This window comes from Elgaria multicarinata, chromosome 9, assembly GCF_023053635.1.
Source record: "Elgaria multicarinata webbii isolate HBS135686 ecotype San Diego chromosome 9, rElgMul1.1.pri, whole genome shotgun sequence".
Taxonomy (NCBI): Eukaryota; Metazoa; Chordata; class Lepidosauria; order Squamata; family Anguidae; genus Elgaria; species Elgaria multicarinata.
In genome coordinates this window covers 78,997,944-79,016,701 of record NC_086179.1, presented here as the reverse complement: position 1 = coordinate 79,016,701, position 18,758 = coordinate 78,997,944, and the positions used below count along the sequence as shown (strand labels likewise).

The window sequence follows — 18,758 nt, the reverse complement described above, 5'->3', positions numbered from 1 at the left end:
AGATGTTCATAACCTACAGGTCAACACCATTCAATTAATTTGGATAATGTGTTCATTATAACACAGGTGAGCTGAAGGTAGTTCTCCCAGTGTTTTGGATTTCAACTCCCATAAACCCCTACCAATATGGCCAATAGTCAGGAATGCTGGGAAAAATCTGGAGATCTACCTTCTGTCAACCTTGCATTCCAAAGCCACTAAGAAGGAAGCCTTCATACAATATGAAACTCTGTTGTGGCCCTCTGGCATTTCTAAATAACCATTGTTGCTGAGTAACTGCCCACATTTGATTTATCATATATTATGTATGAAGTGAGCATTACTGAAATTAATGATAAAATTGTGAGGGACTCCACTCCATCTTGAAGGCTGGTCTTTGATCTTAAACTAGGCTAACAAAAAAACTGGATCGAGTTTTAGATTTCCTCAGACTCAGAGGAGAAAAAAAAAGTAACGGCACCACAGCTTGAACCAACTGCTAGCTCCACAATTTCTGAGATTTCACCTAGTTCTAACTAAATTGCATACATAATCATATTTTCCACACACTGACAGAAGCTAGGAGAGCATAGAAAATTAGAATAACTGTAGGCAAAGCGTTTGCCTGAAATGACTTTAAGCATTTTTCTTCCAGTGAGATAACTTTCCTTTCAGGCTTTTTGCCCGTTGAAACATGTTCTCACCTGAAACACTGAACAAGTATGGGACCCTTCGAGGCTTCATCTGCTGCTTACCATTACTTGGCTCAACTTGTTATAATAGAGCGCGTGAGTTATTTAGAAGCTTGTACTGGTTACAAGGAAATCTAGAGATTTCCCCTCATACAGTTTTAGAAACAACTGCTCCATCCTTATTACAAGTAAAGCATTGAAGCTCAATATTTCTGTTTACTACTCAGTAAATTGAATTTTTATTTACTACTCAGGATATGCTTCAAACAGTCAGCACAGTTACCCCTTGGATATCTGTCCAGAAGCCAAGTACTTTGTTAGGTACCCTTCCTGCTTTTTTGTTTTTCTAAGGCCACATAACCATCTGGCTCAAAATGGCTGTGTGAATTTTGGCATGAGGCGGCTGCCTCTATACGCAGGATTATGTTTTTTTTTGTATATTACTGCCAATAGTCTTATGATAGATGCAACAGAATTGAAACAATTAGTGCAGCCCCTGAACATGAGCAATGTATTTAAAAAGCCAGTTCCAAGGGGGTCTATCACACTCACACAGTGGCGCCATCAGGGAAGGACTTTGTATTTGTACCAGAGAGCCAGAGCTCCACTTAACAAAATGAGTTGGAGGTTCCCCCAACCACAGCAGGGCTGGCTGATCACATCTTGAAGTAAGGGAAGTAACGCACACGATCATCTAAAGAGCTCCCCAAAGGCCATTTGAGGTAATACACACTAACATTATCCAGTGGAATTTTAGGATGCTTTTAGGATTTTTTTTTAGGATATTTTAACAATACATACTATGTTTTTAATCAGTATTTTATATTTACTGTTGTTCCATACCTCGATCAAAATGGAGAGGCGGGAAAGAAATGAATTATTATTATTATTATTATTATTATTATTATTATTATTATTATCATCATCTTAAGACTGTTAAATCTCGATTCTAAAATACCAAAATGCACCACTTCACTCATGAATCATACCTAGAAATGAAACTGTGGGGAATGCAGATAAAGGGGTGTGTGGAGCAAGGTAGATAGAGACCGATTCAGGGGTTGCCTATATGGCTCCACATTGGCGTCGGGATCTATGGGAGAAATACATGGGCTGCAATCTGGGCCCTCCAAAATAAAATAAATGACCAGCAGTAGCACATCCAGGTTATAAATGTATAGACTTTAAAATTTACAAATTTCTACATAGATAGATCTAGAAAATGTGGAACATTTTGGTATAAAACACCAGCTTAAGTCACAAATAAATCTATAAATGTATAACCTGGAGGCGTTACTGGTGGTCATTTGTTTTGCTTTTGAGTGCTGGGTCATGTGCATCTCATCGCCTGCCTAGGGTTGATCTGGGATACAGTCAAAAGGAGGCAGTACCTGGCCCCCATTCCAGGCCCTGGGATCACCCTAGGAGGTCTGCCCAGCATTTGCCAAGCACCGTAGCTTTATGAACATTGTACCTGCTGAGGACAAACGGTCAGTCATATGTTGAAACCTTTCCTTTGTAGCAGGTTTCCTGAGCTTTTTGGAGAAAGGGCAGAATATGAAAGTGAATTACTAAAACAGCAAGGATAACAGAAGTTTGGCTTGTGGGGTGGAGTTTACATAGGCCTAGGAACAGGAGAGGCTTGTTGACAAATTTAGAGAGCCAAGCAAACCATGTTCCAAAAAGATGGAACACAAATGCCAAGAAAGCAGAATTGGAGAAGAAAGGGCTTAAATGCCATATATTGCATGGAAACAATTAGCTACATCTTTGACTGCAGGTCTCTTTAAAAAGGATTCTATAATGAGTCTGAAAAACTTGAAGAATTATTTTGGAGGGTAAATAAAGGACTACCAAAAATAAACTACATAGTAATATCTCTTAGCAGTAGCAATCACTATTTTTGACAAGTGTGTGCCACAAGTTGGAAGAATGAGACAGTGAGCTCCTTCAGACGGGGGGAAATCCCGTTCCCTTACTGTGGCTCTGATTCTTGCTCCCTTTCCGTATTTACAGCAAGCTGTCATTACATGAGGAAGAGAGCAGCGACCACGTGTCTTCTACAGCTCAATGCAGTTGAATGGGACAGTACCCTCTACTGGGCATTTTATAGTGCAACTTTGCCAGCACACAGCAGGAAAAACCAACAAATATCAATATATCCCCAATGAGTCAGGTTTTTTGAGGTTTATTTTTTATTACTAAAACTGGAAAATGGAGTGGGAGACACACAGGAAGTTGATGGCAATGTCAGAATGACCCACGACCATCCGTGAGTGGCCAGTCACGAGCGTGCTATAAAACGCTTGTTTAAAGAAGCCCAGTGACACGGTAGGGTGCATTGCGATACAGTTCTTTGGTGCAGTTATGCCTCTGAGCCTGGGAATAGGCAATACCCCATTGACTATATCACAGCCAGGCCCATAGGCTCCAGGCAGGCCACGTATTTTCAAAAGGATATATAAAAGAAACAAATGAAATGTACAGTCACCATTCCTGAGTATGTTTAAAGTCCTTGAACTTACTGAATTTCATAAGAAGTATAAGTGGAAACCACTTATTCATGTGCATCTTGTAGATCTAGACTAAAAAAATGTTGGCTGGCTGGCTGATCTTCAGTGGTACATGCAAAGAAAAGAAGAAGAAAGAAAAATTGTATTATGGTTAAAGCTTCCAAAAACAGCAAAATGGTACACTGTACACCAACTCAGTTTGCACTGACTAAGGGGGCTATAGGAAAAAAGGAGAAAGGGATTAAATGAACACAAATACATTTATTTCTTCTTAATGAATACTGTCTCTTAACAAGAATTTTGTTTCTTAAAATATTATCCAAGGAAATATGATAACAGAACTGCAATTTTGTTAAATATATGGTCAGTTAAAAATAAAATGTGCATATCTTATTGTTATTTGATCATCTTTAGATAAATCCTAATGTGTTCAGCTATGGTATCAGATATATGTACACTCATATGCCAATTGGGGATTTTCTCTTATGCAAATAGCAGCTTCAGATGAGACATTTTCCTGAGGACTGTAGCAGTGGATTAAAGGGTTGAACACCCTCTTCACACTTGCAGTGACCCCAGTAATTACTCACCCCCGGGCTGCCTTTTTCTGTCTTTTTCTTTTTTAATATGAACATTAACTAGAAAGATGTATTTAATGCAGGTCTGTTCATAATAATGGGAATGTTTCCAGATGCCTCAGGAAGCAATCACCCTCCCACTGTTCTCCTTGTGAAGAGAGATCACCACTGACAGATGGCGGAAAGAAGGTGGTGACCGCACAGCTAAGGTAAAAGCTGCAGTAAGTCGGCTACTTTTCCAGCACGCACTTTCGTCCCAAAAGCCCGTGCTGGCTGCAAGTTGGTGGCTGTGTCATATCAACAATGCAGCACCACTGTGCAGCCACCATGGGATATGCAGGGTGTACTAATCAACCCCAGATTCAGACATCATGGAAACAACCGACAAATGTAGCATGCATAGGTTGTTGCAGGAAACTGGAAGTGGTAAGTATCCCCACCATTAATGGGTAAATTACCTCACAAATTGTCATCAGATGCTGACCATTACATCTGAACAGTGCCTCTGTCTATTATATTGAATTGGTCATAACTGGTATGTCAGCTCAAGTGACAGAGCTGGATCTAGGAGCATCCCCAGACTATGAACAAAAGAAGAGTGATGCTGGAACAGACTAGGGGTCCATCTAGTCCAGTATTCTGTTCACACAGTGGCCAACCAGCTATTCATGGGGAACCCACAAGCAGGCCATGAACGCAACAGCACCCTCCCGCCCATGTTCTCCAGCGACTGTTGTACGTAAGTATACTGCCTCTGCTACTGGAAGTAGTTTATAGCCATCAGGACTAATAGTCATTGACAGCCTTCTGCTCCAAGAATTTGTCCAATCTCCTTTTAAAGCCATCCAAATTGGTGGCCCATCACTACATCTTCTGGTAGTGAATACCATAGTTTATGTGCTGTACGAAGAAGCACTTCTTTTCATCCGTCCTGAATCTCCCACCAATCTGCTTCATGGGATGACCCTGGGTTCTAGTATTATGAGAGAGGGAGAAAAATGTCTCCCTATCCACCTTCTCCACATCATGCATAATTTTGTACACTTCTATCATGTCTCCCCTTACTCTCCTTTTTTCCAAGCTAAACAATCCCAGCTGTTTCAGCCTTCCTTCATTGGGGAGTTGCTCCAGCCCTTCGATCATTTTAGTTGCTCATGCCTGTATTTTCTTTTCCAGTCTACAATTTCTTTTCTTTTTATTAGATGTGGTGACCAAAATTGAGTCTGGGTGAGTGCACCAAGGATTAGTCCTTCTGGGTGAGTGCACCCCCATTTAGAGCAGGTTGGACCCCACTTACCCAGACATTTATATACCATACATAGTTTTGGAAACAACCAATGTATTAATAAACATGTTAATTTAATTCATAAGGAGGTGAAAGAATCTTCAAACAAACATGTTATAATTTATACATAGATAAATGGGGACCACCATAATGAGAAACAGTATATAATGTTACCAAGGTGGGTAATTGATTCCAAAGGACTGTCACTCTTTAGAGAGCATCCTTGCTCAAATACATCTTTGCAGGATGGTCCCTTAAGAGCATATTCTTTCTTTCCAACTCTGCTTTGATATTTGGCTGTGCATCTCAAAACTACTAGTATCAAAATACTTCTAATAAACTGGAATTCCGAATGGAGGCATTGCTGGCAAATACTACATAGATCAACATGGTACAACACCAGGTTCGGGACCATCGTTGAACAACATGACAACTTTAGAAAACCATCTATGTCACCTGTAACAATATCTTACTGTTATCTCAGTATCTTAAGCTGACATTTAACATTAAGATTCCTGTATGTCTAACAATTCATAGAGCATAGCACAAGCTAATACTCGCTGAAGTATTCTCCAGTTAGACCAACATAATGCAGACTTCAGCAGACATCCCAAATTCCCACTATGTAGGAAGAACATTGAAGCTTATAAAATGTCTTACCTGGCCTTTGAATTCTAAGTCTTTGAAGAAACAGATGCAGCAAAATGAAGGCAGTGAAGTAAAGACGTACCTCTGTGTCAGAACGAAGACGCAAAAGTGTTTCCCCTCAGGCACCTGGGTGTAGATGAAAATGAGAAGTAGTCTCAAACCTGCCAAAGAGGTGATTTGTTAAGCCATCATGCCTGATTTTTTTAATTTATTTTTTTGGCAGAAGCACACACATTTATTGGAGACAGCATAAGGTATATCTGTAGTTATGGTAGATGGTTGCATTAATTTCACTTAGGTAAACAAACTCTTGGGGGGGACATTAATGTATGTGCTTATATCTGGATTAAAACGTTCAGAAGAGCACTAATGAATTTATTTGCACCTTAGAATGAAATACATGTTACATTAAAAATGGGGCTAACACCCAAAAAGTCAGTCCTGTCTCAAGGTCTCCTTCTCCATAGTGTAGTCAAACTTAGGCCAAGTCTAGTCCTGCTGATATCCTGGGGATTGCCCCAGGATTATCCCTGTGCATCCACATGATGCACAGGGGATCCTGGGAGCAGGGAGGGATGATCCCGCCTTTGCCCTGGGATGCTAGCATAGCCTTTTAATCCCACTTTTTCCCTTGGTCTTGGGATGATCCTGAGACTGCGGAATGTGTGGGCGTGCGTTGCAATTTCATTCCAGCTCCTCGCAAGTAATCATGAGGAGCCGTACGGGGCACAGAAGCGGGAGGGTTTTTTTGTAAAAAACCTACCACTTACCTTTTGTGCTTGACCACTCTTTCCCCTTTAAAAAACAAAACAAAATGGCAGCCACGATGTCCTCCTCCTCCCAGGACATCACACGCTGCGTGTAGACAGAGGAGGAGAACTCGTGATCATAAAATCGCGAGTTCCTTCCCGCTCCGTTGCGCTAGACTGCTAGGTCTAGCCATGGCCTTACTTAGGGTGACCAGATGACCGGATTTGCCCAGATTTGGCCGGTTTTTATGGCAAATCCGGGAGGGGGAGGGGAAATCCGGATTTCCCCCCAAAGAGCAGTTCTAATGGGAATTAACAAAAATGCTTATAACTCCGTCATTTTTTAAGATAACATTATGAAACTTGGCACAATGGTAGCTCTTAGGAAGAGCTTTAGTCACACCAAATTTGAAACAGATCCGTTCATCCATTGATTTTTTAGGATTTTTTTAAATAATTGAGGTTTTAAAATTATTTTTAAAATCGTCATTTTTAAAGATAAAGAGATGAAACTTTGCACAATTATAGGATTTAGGTAGAGCTTTAGCCACACCAAATTTGAAACAGATCTGTTCATCCATTGATTTTTTAGAATTTTTTTTTAAAATTGAGGTTTTAAAATTATTATTTTTTAAACTGTCATTTTTAAAGATAAAGAGCTGAAAGTTGGCACCATGATAGCTTTTAGGTAGAGCTTCAGCCATACCAAATTTGAAACAGATCTGGGGCCGGTAGCAAACCCTATTAACAACAACAGCTTGCAATGAGTGAAGATACAGTCAGAAAAGATATTTGAGGGAAGGGGAGAATGTAACACGCAGAGTACAGCAAAAGCTTCAAAGTACAGCAAAACCTACAAAAGTAGGAGTGAGTGAAGTTAATTTCAGATACATTGAATCTCTCACTTGTTCTTTATTTCAGTGATTTTAACATTAAGATGTTACGAAGAACAGATTTGTCTTAAATGTGTGCTGTAAAATCAGACGTGACCAAGACTATTTTCGGGTGGGCACGCCCCCTTGGTACTGGACACGCCCCCTTGGGGGCGACCATGTTTTCCTCCTTTTTGGTTTCCAAAATATGGTCACCCTACCTTACTGTGTCTCAGCGTTACTGTATATTTGCCACCACTGCTCCATTTCACAAACTATTACTATTTTGGGGACTGAGAAACACACATTGTAGTGACATCAGAACATAGAATAGGTTTTACTACACACTACTGGCAGGGCAGGGGAAGAGAACTTAACACTCAAGCAGAAGCCCCAATATTTATTGCAATGTATCCTCCACCCATACTTCATAATGTTTGAAATTACCTGGATTAATTAACCTATGGTCAAAATACCCCCACACCAGTGTTCACGGTGCCCCATATTTTATAACAGCTTCTGGACAAACCAGAATATTAAGCCAACCTTAAACCATGGATCCATACCCTGTCTTGTTTGGATGCTATTTCCTGGTTAGGATGTAATGGGAAACTATAGTTAATAGAAGACTTCCTGGCTTGTTTGCTCACTTACTCGTGTGAAGGGAGGAACAAAGTAGCTAAGTTCCAAAGAGTACAAAGCTTAATCATATCTTGTCATCCAGATGCATCCATTGCCACAGAGTTGAATAACTGAGCTATCAGGTTTCATCTAACAAACTATAATGAAATGTGAATGCAGCTCAAACTGAATTGTGCCGGAACAGAATGCCCATGAATGGAACTCTATGTACAGATTTTAAGGCAATAACAGTCCTTCACCTTCTTTTCACCTTCCTACTTACAGTAAAATAAAGTTGGTAATACCACTAGAAAGACACTTGTATAGTTCCTGCAGTGAATTGACATTTAAAACAGTATTGAATGTGTACAACTGCAGGTTCTATGCAGATGTAATATGCTTTCCATCAGTTTGCATCTATGTCCAGCAGATGCACCCATTCTTTTCTGGAACTAAGAATTCTGTTGGTTTATAGAAGTGGTGGAGAGCCCTAGGCCCAGGTTCCCAATTTGGTCCTCCTGGGGTCCCAGGCCAGGATTTTTGATGTTTCCCATACCCCATTCGTCCAACTGCTGTTTTTATCTTGGTTGTGCTTTTATATTGTATTTTATATTATGGTTTTATACTGTTTTATACTTTGAATTGTCTTAATTTTGTAAACTGCCCAGAGAGCTTCGGCTATTGGGCATTATAGAAATGCAATAAATAAATAAACCCACAAATCATTTGGTGGTTTCCTGGCTTTTATGCAGTCCACCACCACCACACATTCTAAAAGGTTGAAATACCTTTCCTCAGGTTTAGGGAATCTTCAGACAGAGCTTTTCTCCCAAGATTTACCACTTTTTCTTGTTATGGATTCTTTTCGGGATTTAAATGAGGTCTTCATACTGCCGTTTTCCCTTTTTATGCATAATGCTATATGCCATTTTCATGGGTGGGTGGAGCCTGGCAGGATGTTATCGGACATCCACCCCTCTGGTGCAGCCCCTCCCTCTCTCAGGCCTTAGCTAGACCTACCTGAAAGTCCAGGGCAGAGGAGGGGAGATCTCACGTTGTCATTAACGCGAGATCTCTGTCCCGTTTACACGTAAGGCGCGACGACCTCAGGAAGAGAGGTGTTGCACCCACCATTTTTTTATTTTTTAAAGAGGACGCAGCGCATGAATGCTCGTGCGCTAAAGGTAAGTCTTTTTTTTAAATTTAATTTGGTTTCCCTGCTCCCCCCACCCTCACCCTGATGGGAGCAGCGCTGCACCCCATGCGAGTAATCGTGTGGAGCAGGGTCAAGCCACGGAAACAGGCCAGACATTCCATGGTCTTGGGCTGAGCCCAAGACCGCGGAAAAAGCAGGCCCAAAGGGGAGGGCTCTATCCCTGGGCAAGGGAGGGATGATCCCTCCCTGATCCCGGGATCCCCTGTGCGTCATCTGGACGCACAGGGACGATCCCGGGGTTCGCCCTGGGATATAGCCTGGTCTAGCTAAAGCCTCAGTGTGAAATTGAAGATGTCTTTTCTCCTATGGTGAGTGAATAGAAAGGGCTAAAAGATTTCCGGGCAGCACATGCAGAGTAGAGCAACCCCCTTCCCATTGTTAAGTGCTGATTCTTTGCAAGTTCAGAAGTCTGTGCCTTCCAAAGCTTGCCTCCCCCATGTGCAAGTCAGTGATGTCCCTGTAAAAGCAGCCAATAACTTTTCTCGTTGAGAGAGGGGATTAAATGGAAACAGATTTCATGTGCTCACATACCCCTCGCCTGAAATGTGGAGCCGAGCAGGGGCAAGGGGAGATTCACTCCCAACTGATCCTTGTCAGTAGTGATGTCAACACTGCATCGCCCAACACCCGCCCACTCAAGCAGGACATAGCGTGACGGGAGGATTACATGGGGAGATGAATGCGGTTTCATTGCATGACCACCAAAAAGTACTGCATTTTCTTCATAGAAAATAACATGTGAAAAGTGTCGGAGGAGAAGAGGTTGGACAACAACTGCATGACATTGGCATCGTGTAAAGTGCCCGGGGGAAATGGTAGCCAAACCATGATTTTTTATTTTTTTTTATTAAATTTAACAAATTACAAATGTACCATCTTGCACTACAAAGAAAGAGAATATTTGTCTATCCAATTTTGCAAAAAAGCAATACCAAAACAAATTTCTATCAAGTATCTACAGTCAGAAGGAGACCGAATAAACAAGAGTTAAGTAATCCTGTTGTACCATTAATAAAATTGACAAAAGGAGACCATATATTTACAAAGGGGTCATTGCTGAGTTGGCCCGACAAAACTCTACGATAGTAAGTTAATTTTTCGGAGCGGGCTATACCCCACACTTTCCCTTTCCATCTGGTGACCGTGGGGCCCTTTGAGTCTTTCCAATGATGATCACATGAAAAATTGCCCAGCTGAAGGTGCCCTTAGTTATTGGCAGTAAGAGCTGTAATCTAAAATATCTTGGTATATTTTTTTTGTATTTTGGTCTCAGCCTTTTTGCTTGGGGCCCCACCCCTCTTGCCTTCAGCCCACCCACCCCCGAAATGCAGCCCCCCTCGGGTTAAATGAGGTTCTGTTTTTAAAAAAGGAGAAAGAAAAGACGCTATGGTGATCTCTGCATCTGCCCTTGTAAGGCCTGCCATGCCAGCCTAAGGGCTGACGCTGGCTCTGTTTGCCACTGCCCCTTCACCTGCTCCTCTCTAAGTTGTCATGCATGGGGGGCTGTGGGGTCCTACTACATCCACCATTGATACTGGGTGCTTCCCCTCCAAACAACCACCAGCCTTTCCCCAAATCTTGGAGCCGAGAGGACGGTGGAGTTTTCTGTGCAGCTGCTGGGACACTCTCTGCCCACCTCGCCAGCTCCAAAGTTGGGAGGAAATTAGTTGTTCATCATGCTTAACTGAGGTGGCCCCACACTCTTTGTGGCAAGCATTGCAAGTGTAAAAGTGGAAGCCTGGCTACCAACAGTTCCCACAATCATGGAAATGGCAAGCTTCAAAATTTCAGCCATCTAATGTTGGGAAACAAATTGCCTGCGGAACTGACTACATAGTTTATATGTTTAGCTCTAGAAACAGGTGCAGGAGGATTCCTCTAGCAATACAATAGTCAGCTATTTCATAATGTCATACAGGTCCAGAACAACATTGGGCATCTTTACTGGGATCTCTGTTACAAAGGGAATCTAGCGGATTCTATGCGCAATCCCTATTTCTTTGGCAATGGAATGTGACCTTGCAGGATCAAAGTATGTGTTACTACATGGATTTAGACCCTTATGGGTGTGGGTAGGTGTGCAGTTCCCTTTGCTGCTTTCTCCAGTTAGTGCTTTTTATTTACTGCTCTGTGTGATGCTTTCAAATCTTCCACTCCTCAGAAATGTCTCACAAAAACAAACAAACAAACAAATAAATAATATTCCCTATAAACTCTTATGGCAATTTCTCAGGGCCAAAACATGTGCTTAGAGTTAAGGAGGAAATCTTGTACTTCGGAAAATCTATTTTCTTTCCAATCCAATTCTTCTCTATGGCCTGCAACATATTTGAGGAATTTTGTTCCTCCTAACTGAGCAAATGAAATATTTCATAGTGAGAAATGGAGCATGAAGTCCGCTTTGAAGTGTTCCAAAGGGATTTAACACCTGCTGCACAGGAGTCAACTTGCTTAGGGAGCTTTTGTACAGGCAAAGATCCTCAACATGATCTGCTGCAACAGGCCCTGCTTCACCAATTTGGACAGGTGGAGATCTTCCAGGGCAAGACGTTTCACATAACAATAGAAAGAAGATGAGATGGAACTAGTTTGCTTTGGATGCTAATTTTACTTACAAAAAGCAAGGTATGCTATTAATGGATCTAATGGCCAAGGGTTTATATTAAAAATACCATTAATTTTGAAGAGTTTACCAGCAAAGAATATGAGGGATTTTTGCCAAATACATGCTATATCCCCCACCTGAGAATCATTTAAAAGTTGAGGATAGTTAGGATAGATTTCAAAGGCTGCCATCAGGGCAGGGGACGTGGAGATGGGGACGGGATGGACATAATTATGTCACTATCAAACTACTTATCTGAAATTATCCCCATTAACTATGATTTTTCAATGGGATTTAGCTTGGTTATGCAATAGATAGAACATGGAATCTGGCTCAGATATCCTTCCTGAACAATGGGAAGTTGCTCCACATTCCATTCTCTTTGGAGGTGTCTGAAACTGATCTATCAATATACCGTGCTATACTACTGCTTTAAAGCGCTTTAAAGCACTTTATAACATTTTTGAAAACAGTATATGGAGTGTGTCCTGGGCCCCAACAGTTATCAAAACTGTTATAAAGTGCTTTAAAGTAGTAGTGTAGATCCTGCTGGTCGACAGCTGATTGGTCACTGTGTGAACAAAGTGCTGGACTAGATGGACCCTTGGTCATCCATTTCGGTCCTTCTTATGTTCTTAGTTCCTTTTGGAGGTGCACTGCTGGGGAAGTGAACAGTTTTTTTATGTTCGCTTGCTTGTATTTTCTTTGTTTTCACGATGGTTTTTTTTGTTCTGTTTTGTTGATATTCACAATAAAAAGAATTTGTTTGTTTGCTTGCTTGTGTTCTTGTAAACCAGCAAAGGAGCTGTAAAAAGGACACACAGCACCTCTTTAAACTAGGTTAGGTGAAAGTGGTAGCTGCTATGGCTAGGATTATTTGTTGCTTGAGGTGAGATAGGAAATCTCTTGAGAAATGTGGTGCCTGTGCTAAACCCCAGGCATTTTCCTGAGGTGAAGCGGCTTATAATGGATTTGATGAGAAAGGAAGAGAAGAGGGGTGCAGGAGGAGGAACCTAGGGTGGGAGTTAAGAACAAAACAAAACAAAAATTCTGATTCAAAAGGAGGATATGAAACTCTTCCAACCCTGCCATGTACATCGATGGTGCTATATAAATAAATAATAATAATAATGTTAAGGAACCAACAAGAACGAAGCAGTGGAGGCTGGTGATTCCAATTTCTATGGGGTTGTAAATCCATTCTGAGCGTCAGCCAGAAATTGGAAGGAGCTATCCAAAGTACTGAACCTATTTTTGGTATAGGGTTCAGCACGTTGGACAGGTCCTTTAGATTTCTAGCTGGTTCTGACTGAAAGCCAGAATGGATTTATCGCCCCACCATAATCGGAGCCACCAACCTCTACTGGGACGAGGTTCTAGGGTGCTTCCGTCTGTGTGTCTTCCTATGAAAAGATCGCTTCCTTCGCCCTAACCCTGCTGAGGCACTGAAGACCACCATCGCCCCCTGCAGGCTACAAAGGAAACGGCTCCCGCGATGCTGGGAGAGTTTATTAGGCTCCTGCTCTCGGGGAGGGAGCGAGAGGCGTAAAACCTACCATAGAGTCTGAGACGTAGAAGGGCCGTCATTTCCGATCCCTCTTCTTTTCTCCTCCGTTCTTGCCGCTTCCTGGAAGCGAAAAGTGGGTGGGGCGTAGTGTCGTGAGCTGCTTTCTAATTGGTCCGGGTGACTGACATCGCGTGCTCCCTCCTCTCTCGTTCCGGTAATCTCACTGCCGCCGCTCAGCCTGCCTAGACTGGAGGCTTAGCTCTGCTCCCCATCCGGATCACGAACGAAGAGGAGCAGGCGGTGCAGCGCCTCCCGCCGCTGGGCTTGCGGGGAAGCGGGTGGAGATGCGGCTGGAACGGTGAGCGCGGAAGGCTGGGAGGTCCCGTGCGCCTCTCCCGCCGCAGTCCCCCTTTCTCCCCTTCCCTCCGCCCGCCCTAGGCAATCCGTACCCCGAATGCCCCTCCCCTCCCCTTTACATCCAGACCACCACCACCCCCCGGGGAGGATCGGGGTTCCTCCTGTGTTGAGGGTTTCGCTGTCTTCCCTTCTCCGAAGTCCCGGCAGTGCAATCTTTTGCTCCATTTCAGAAGTGACATTTCACACGTGACGCTAAAAGCCCCCCTTTGTGTCTGACACGTGTGGATGTTGTTCACGCGGACTGGAAAGCGCATTTTGAAAGCCACTTCGGGCTTCTACCCAAAGTAGCTTTTAAACTTAGAATGCAGAAATACAGGGCGGCGTTGTGTGACACGTGTGAAAAATGCCTTTAGTCCGTTTTATGTATCGTTGCCTGAGCGCTCGTCTTGTGCTGTTTGTGCCGTGTGTGATTGTTGTTAATGAAGTGTAGAATGCAAAAGTGATTCATTTCTAAATTCTAAAGTATGTTGGAGTTAATGGCGATGCCTACATTTGCATGTTACTCAAGCATCATGTGTGAATAACCTCTTAAATACTGTAGGTTTGCAATATCAAATGTAAACCCTGCATTAATTACAAATAGCTTTCTTGTGTCTTCTATCTTGCATTGGCGCATTCTCACATGTATGTACAGATAGTGAAAGAGAGGTTCAAAATCGCTGATGTGCCCTGTGCGAAAATCCGTTTAACATATTCCATGGTAACACTTGTAATGATGCAATCCTATGCATAAAGTCCTACAAGCCCAGTGGCTGGCTGAGGAATGCTGGGAGTTGTGGGACTTTTGTCCCTCTAAACATGCATAGGATTGTCCCCTAAATGATGTGTTCCAAATTAAAATAGCCTTGGGGAGAGATCTTTCCTTCCCATATTGCTGTAACAAGACTTGGATACCTTGAGATGTATGTGTGACCAGTAAATTGTTTGCCTTCACTTTTATCAGGCTTTTCCCTTGAGTGGTTGTAATGAGGAGTTGACTGAGACTTTTTGTAAATATCTGCTATCTGTGTCCCCTTTCCTTACCTCTTACATCTCATATAGGGTTTTCCTTCCTGTTTCCCAAATACCCCGTCCCCAATGGTTTCTTCCTTGATGTTCCCCTTTCTTATTTGCATGATCCATTACCTGATATAAGAGTATAGGGAAGGAGGACTGTATTTGTTTGGGTTAACATGCTGTTATTTTGTAGTTCATTTTCACTTCTGATACTGAAGCAGCATGTAAAGTTTTCGCTTTTCATAATGAAATGTTTGCAATATTATATTCAACTAAATGGGCAGTTGTGTGTGTACATACATTTACAGCATAATTCCATGTATGTTTATTTGGGAGCAGGTTCAGTTTCACACAGTGGTACTTACTTTTACAAGCTGTAAATACTTTCTTGATCGTTTCTTTTAGGTTGCTTGACATATTAGTAGAACAACAAGATTTTAAAAAAGAAATAGCAAATCAGTTGTTAAATTCTGGAGTCTCAAGTACACTGTCAGAATAGAATAGGGTTCTAATAATAATAATAATAATAATAATAATTCCTGGAAGCATATGATAGGCTCACTTCCTCCTTCTCTGGATTTGTCTAATAGGTTGCTAAAAGGTAATCTGGCAGCTGCTGATAGGCTGCAGTGAAAGAGGTGTGTTTTAGAAAAGCTCAGGTAAGATTGTTGCAGAACAGGATTAGTGTTTGACCTCAGAAATGAAAAGTTAATATCAAAAATGGTTATTGTATCTGAGTACATTGTACGGATTTTTGTTTCTATAGCTGCTATGTTGTTTACTGACTTTTAAAATTTGCTGCTGCATGCCAGTCACTTTATTCATTGACGCAAAAGGCTATATTAGAGAGGGGCAAAAGTCTCTATGTTTGGTAAAATAACTACAGCCCAGTCTTATCTTCTGCTAATGCAATATGATGCTCTTAGTGCAACAGCTGTAGCAGCATTTATTCCTGAATTTAGGTGGACCTGTCAAACTTCTCTACTGTTAGTTACTTGGTGGCACAAGTTTGTGTTAGAGGGATGAAACCATTGCCATCAGCATTGCATACGTGTGCTGCTTCTCCGTACATCCACCTACAGAGAATAGCTCTGTTCTTCAGCTCAGGATCACCAGTGGCTGATGCTGTTGTGGTGAAACTGAGGATGGAATAGGCACTCACATTACAAGGAGACTGTTTGTCCCCTTGAGTGGTGCAGGGAACCTAGCACATGATTTCATGCTCTGACACCAGTGTACAGGGGGGCATGAATTTGCACCACAAGTCAGCTTAAACCAACCTTGAGATTTTTTACTTTGCTCCAGAATAATAAGAAGGATGGGGAAAGGGGGCAGCCTAAACCTCTCTGGCCTCCAGCTAATGTTAGTCATGAATAAGTCCCAGTGGAACAATTGAGTCGCAACCAATTTAAATCCCATTGCTTTTAGTGAGAGTTATGACTACCTTTAATGGGATCAGAGGCTTCGAATAGGTCCAGAAGTTACAGTTCTATTGCTTCTTATTTGTATGTTTATGTTAAGGTTGCCAACGCTTCCAGCTAGCCAGGGCAGATTTAGAATGCTAGTATTTCTATCATCTTCCCAAGTCAAACTGCAACTCCTTTTCTTCAGTTCGGTTTCTTCTGGATACTGACAACCCGAGTCTTCTTTCTAGCAAAGAGTGTCTTCTTTTGGATGCCTTCCGAATGTGGGCTCAGTTTCATATTTTGGGGAACCTAGTGGCACTTTCTGGCTTAAGCATCTTTTCTCCTCTAGTACATGGCAATGGCTTTCCTCCAAATTTAGTCATCTTTCTCATGATTTTTGTATTTATAGAAAGAACGTAAAGGTGAAGGGTATTGACTTTTTAATACAAGGTTTCAAGCACTTCAGAAAAGGAGTGGGATTTCATATATATATATTTAAAAAGGCTGTTTTGTTATTGCCAATTAAAATATGTCCTGATACTGAGCGCACATCCATTAGATGAGGTACCTTTCACAATGTGTCCACTCACATCTCTGTGCTGGAGCCAAACTCTTTTTGAAAGTGCCAACTTATCCAAAAGCTCACCCACTTTTCAAAATATTCATTAGATTGAAGTACAGCACAGGCCGTTCCTGGAGATGAAGAACCTGATCTCTGTGTGATATTTCTACACATGACTGCTCAAAAGTTTGTCCCATTGAGTTCAGTGGGACAGACTCTCAGTTAAGTGGGTATTGGATTGCAGCCTTCGTGTGGATCCAACCAAGCAGAGGTCAGTTCATGCAAAGGGACTTGGCTGTCCTCTTCTCCCCCCTGCAGAACCCCAATCCTCAGGAGCAGATGGGGGTCATGCAGGAGGGGAAGAGAAAATCCCTTCCACCAGCAGCTCCCTTCTGCTGGCAGAATGACACCATTGGATATAACCCTAAAAGTGGATATGAAAGGCAGTGGGGTTAATTCTGTATTCTAGAGCAAATTCGCTCATGGAAATGTCATGGATATCACTAGATGTAGAGAGGTACTCATGAGAGGGTCATTTATTACAGGCTTATAGTAAAAGCAATACCTTTTGGGTACACAGCATAATAAGTCAACGTGAAATATTATGAAAAGTGTGTTCTGTACATGCTGTTTCAAGATCAGAGGTGAAATATAAATAATTACAAAAATGTTAGTTCATTTTAGTTAAAATTATTACATAGGTTGCATATTAAAGATTAGAAGTAAGAGGAATCTGCCTCTTTAAAATAGGAGATAATTGGAATGCCTGCTAAATTGTAATTTTCTGCTTGACATTACGGTTGGTTCGCATGTAACACTAAACTATGGCTTAATGTCACATAGTTGAGCCTTGAGCTTGCGTACTCTCTCCCTTCTCCTTCCCCTCCCATATTCCATTTAATTCGGCTTCAAACTGTGGTTTGCAAACCTGGTTTGGAGCAAAACCTAGTTTGCCAATTTGGATGTAATAGCAAGCTATGGTTTGCTGCAAATCAGGAAGTAACTACTTAAAGGTGAGATTCTATGCATGTTCAGACAGAAAAAAGTCCTATAGCTCCCAGCATGGTTGTCTGGGGGAATGATGGGAATTCTAGGATTTTTTGCCTGTCTAAACATGCATAGGATTGTTTCTTAGTGACGCACAGAGTTTGTTCCCGTTGTGCCAGGACTTGATTTGTTGTTACATGTGAATGAACCCTGCATGTTTTCCTCTTACGTGTTTTGTGTCTCTCAATATTCGTTTTACTGTAATTTTGACTTTCTAGCCCCCTCCCCCCCCCCCCGTCACTACTGATCACTCCTTTCCCATTCTAGGCACTCCTCTCTTTCTTCTCTGGCCACCTCACCACCACCCCTGCCCACTTTGTATGCTTGCTGACGAGCTTTAAACAATGCTGTTTAAATGTAGCGTAAAGCAAAAAAAAAGAAAAGAAAGGGCAGCAGATTCATTTACCCAATGTGTGGGCAGTCGCACTGTGTGTACTTGCCAATTAGATAAGTAGCTTGTTCAGGAATTTGTAGCAACAGTAGATTTAGAGCAACTGTAGTTTTTTTTCTGTTCTACCTCCTGTGCGATTGGCGCTAAAATGGATGCTTGTAAAGGTGAGAGCTTAGTAATTCATAATTATGGATGCCCTATTGATGGATCAGTACAATTCATTCATTCTTTCCATCTTCCCCAAACTTGCCCTTCCATACCCAACAATCACATAGGAGTCAATGCGTTGTGCAGGTAATGTATTTTATTGCAGACAGGCTTCCATCACTTTTTTATCTCTGATCACTCTTGAAATCTTTTCCCACCCACCTTTGTTCTCTTGACCTGTTTCAGCGCCCTTGTTTTTACTTCTCTGTCCTCAACCAAATTCAGTATTTCCATGGGCTGATTATCATCTTTCCGGTTCCCTTGCAGATGCTGTCAAAGAAAGCGAAGCTTGAAAGCACACAGTCCTATGCAGGTTTAGACTGAAGACAGTCCTAGAACTCCTCAGCCAGCTACTGGGAGTTGTGGGACTTTTTTTCTGACTAAATACATGTAGGATTTCACCCTAAAGCAACTTTCCCCAACCTGGTGTCCTCCAGATTTTTTGGAATACAGATCTCATCATCCCT

The 18,758-nt window shown here is 41.9% G+C and overlaps 1 protein-coding gene across 2 annotated transcripts in view; it reads left to right on the top strand.

Moving 5' to 3' along the window:
- The first annotated feature begins 13,528 nt into the window (after positions 1 to 13,528).
- The window catches only part of ERGIC2 (ERGIC and golgi 2), a 29,928-nt gene continuing 24,698 nt past the window's right edge, over positions 13,529 to 18,758 (top strand). For both annotated transcript variants that reach the window (XM_063134144.1, XM_063134143.1), the window contains exon 1: positions 13,529 to 13,623. The gene's annotated coding sequence lies outside the window, so the exon portion shown is untranslated. The remainder of the gene's footprint in view (positions 13,624 to 18,758) is intronic.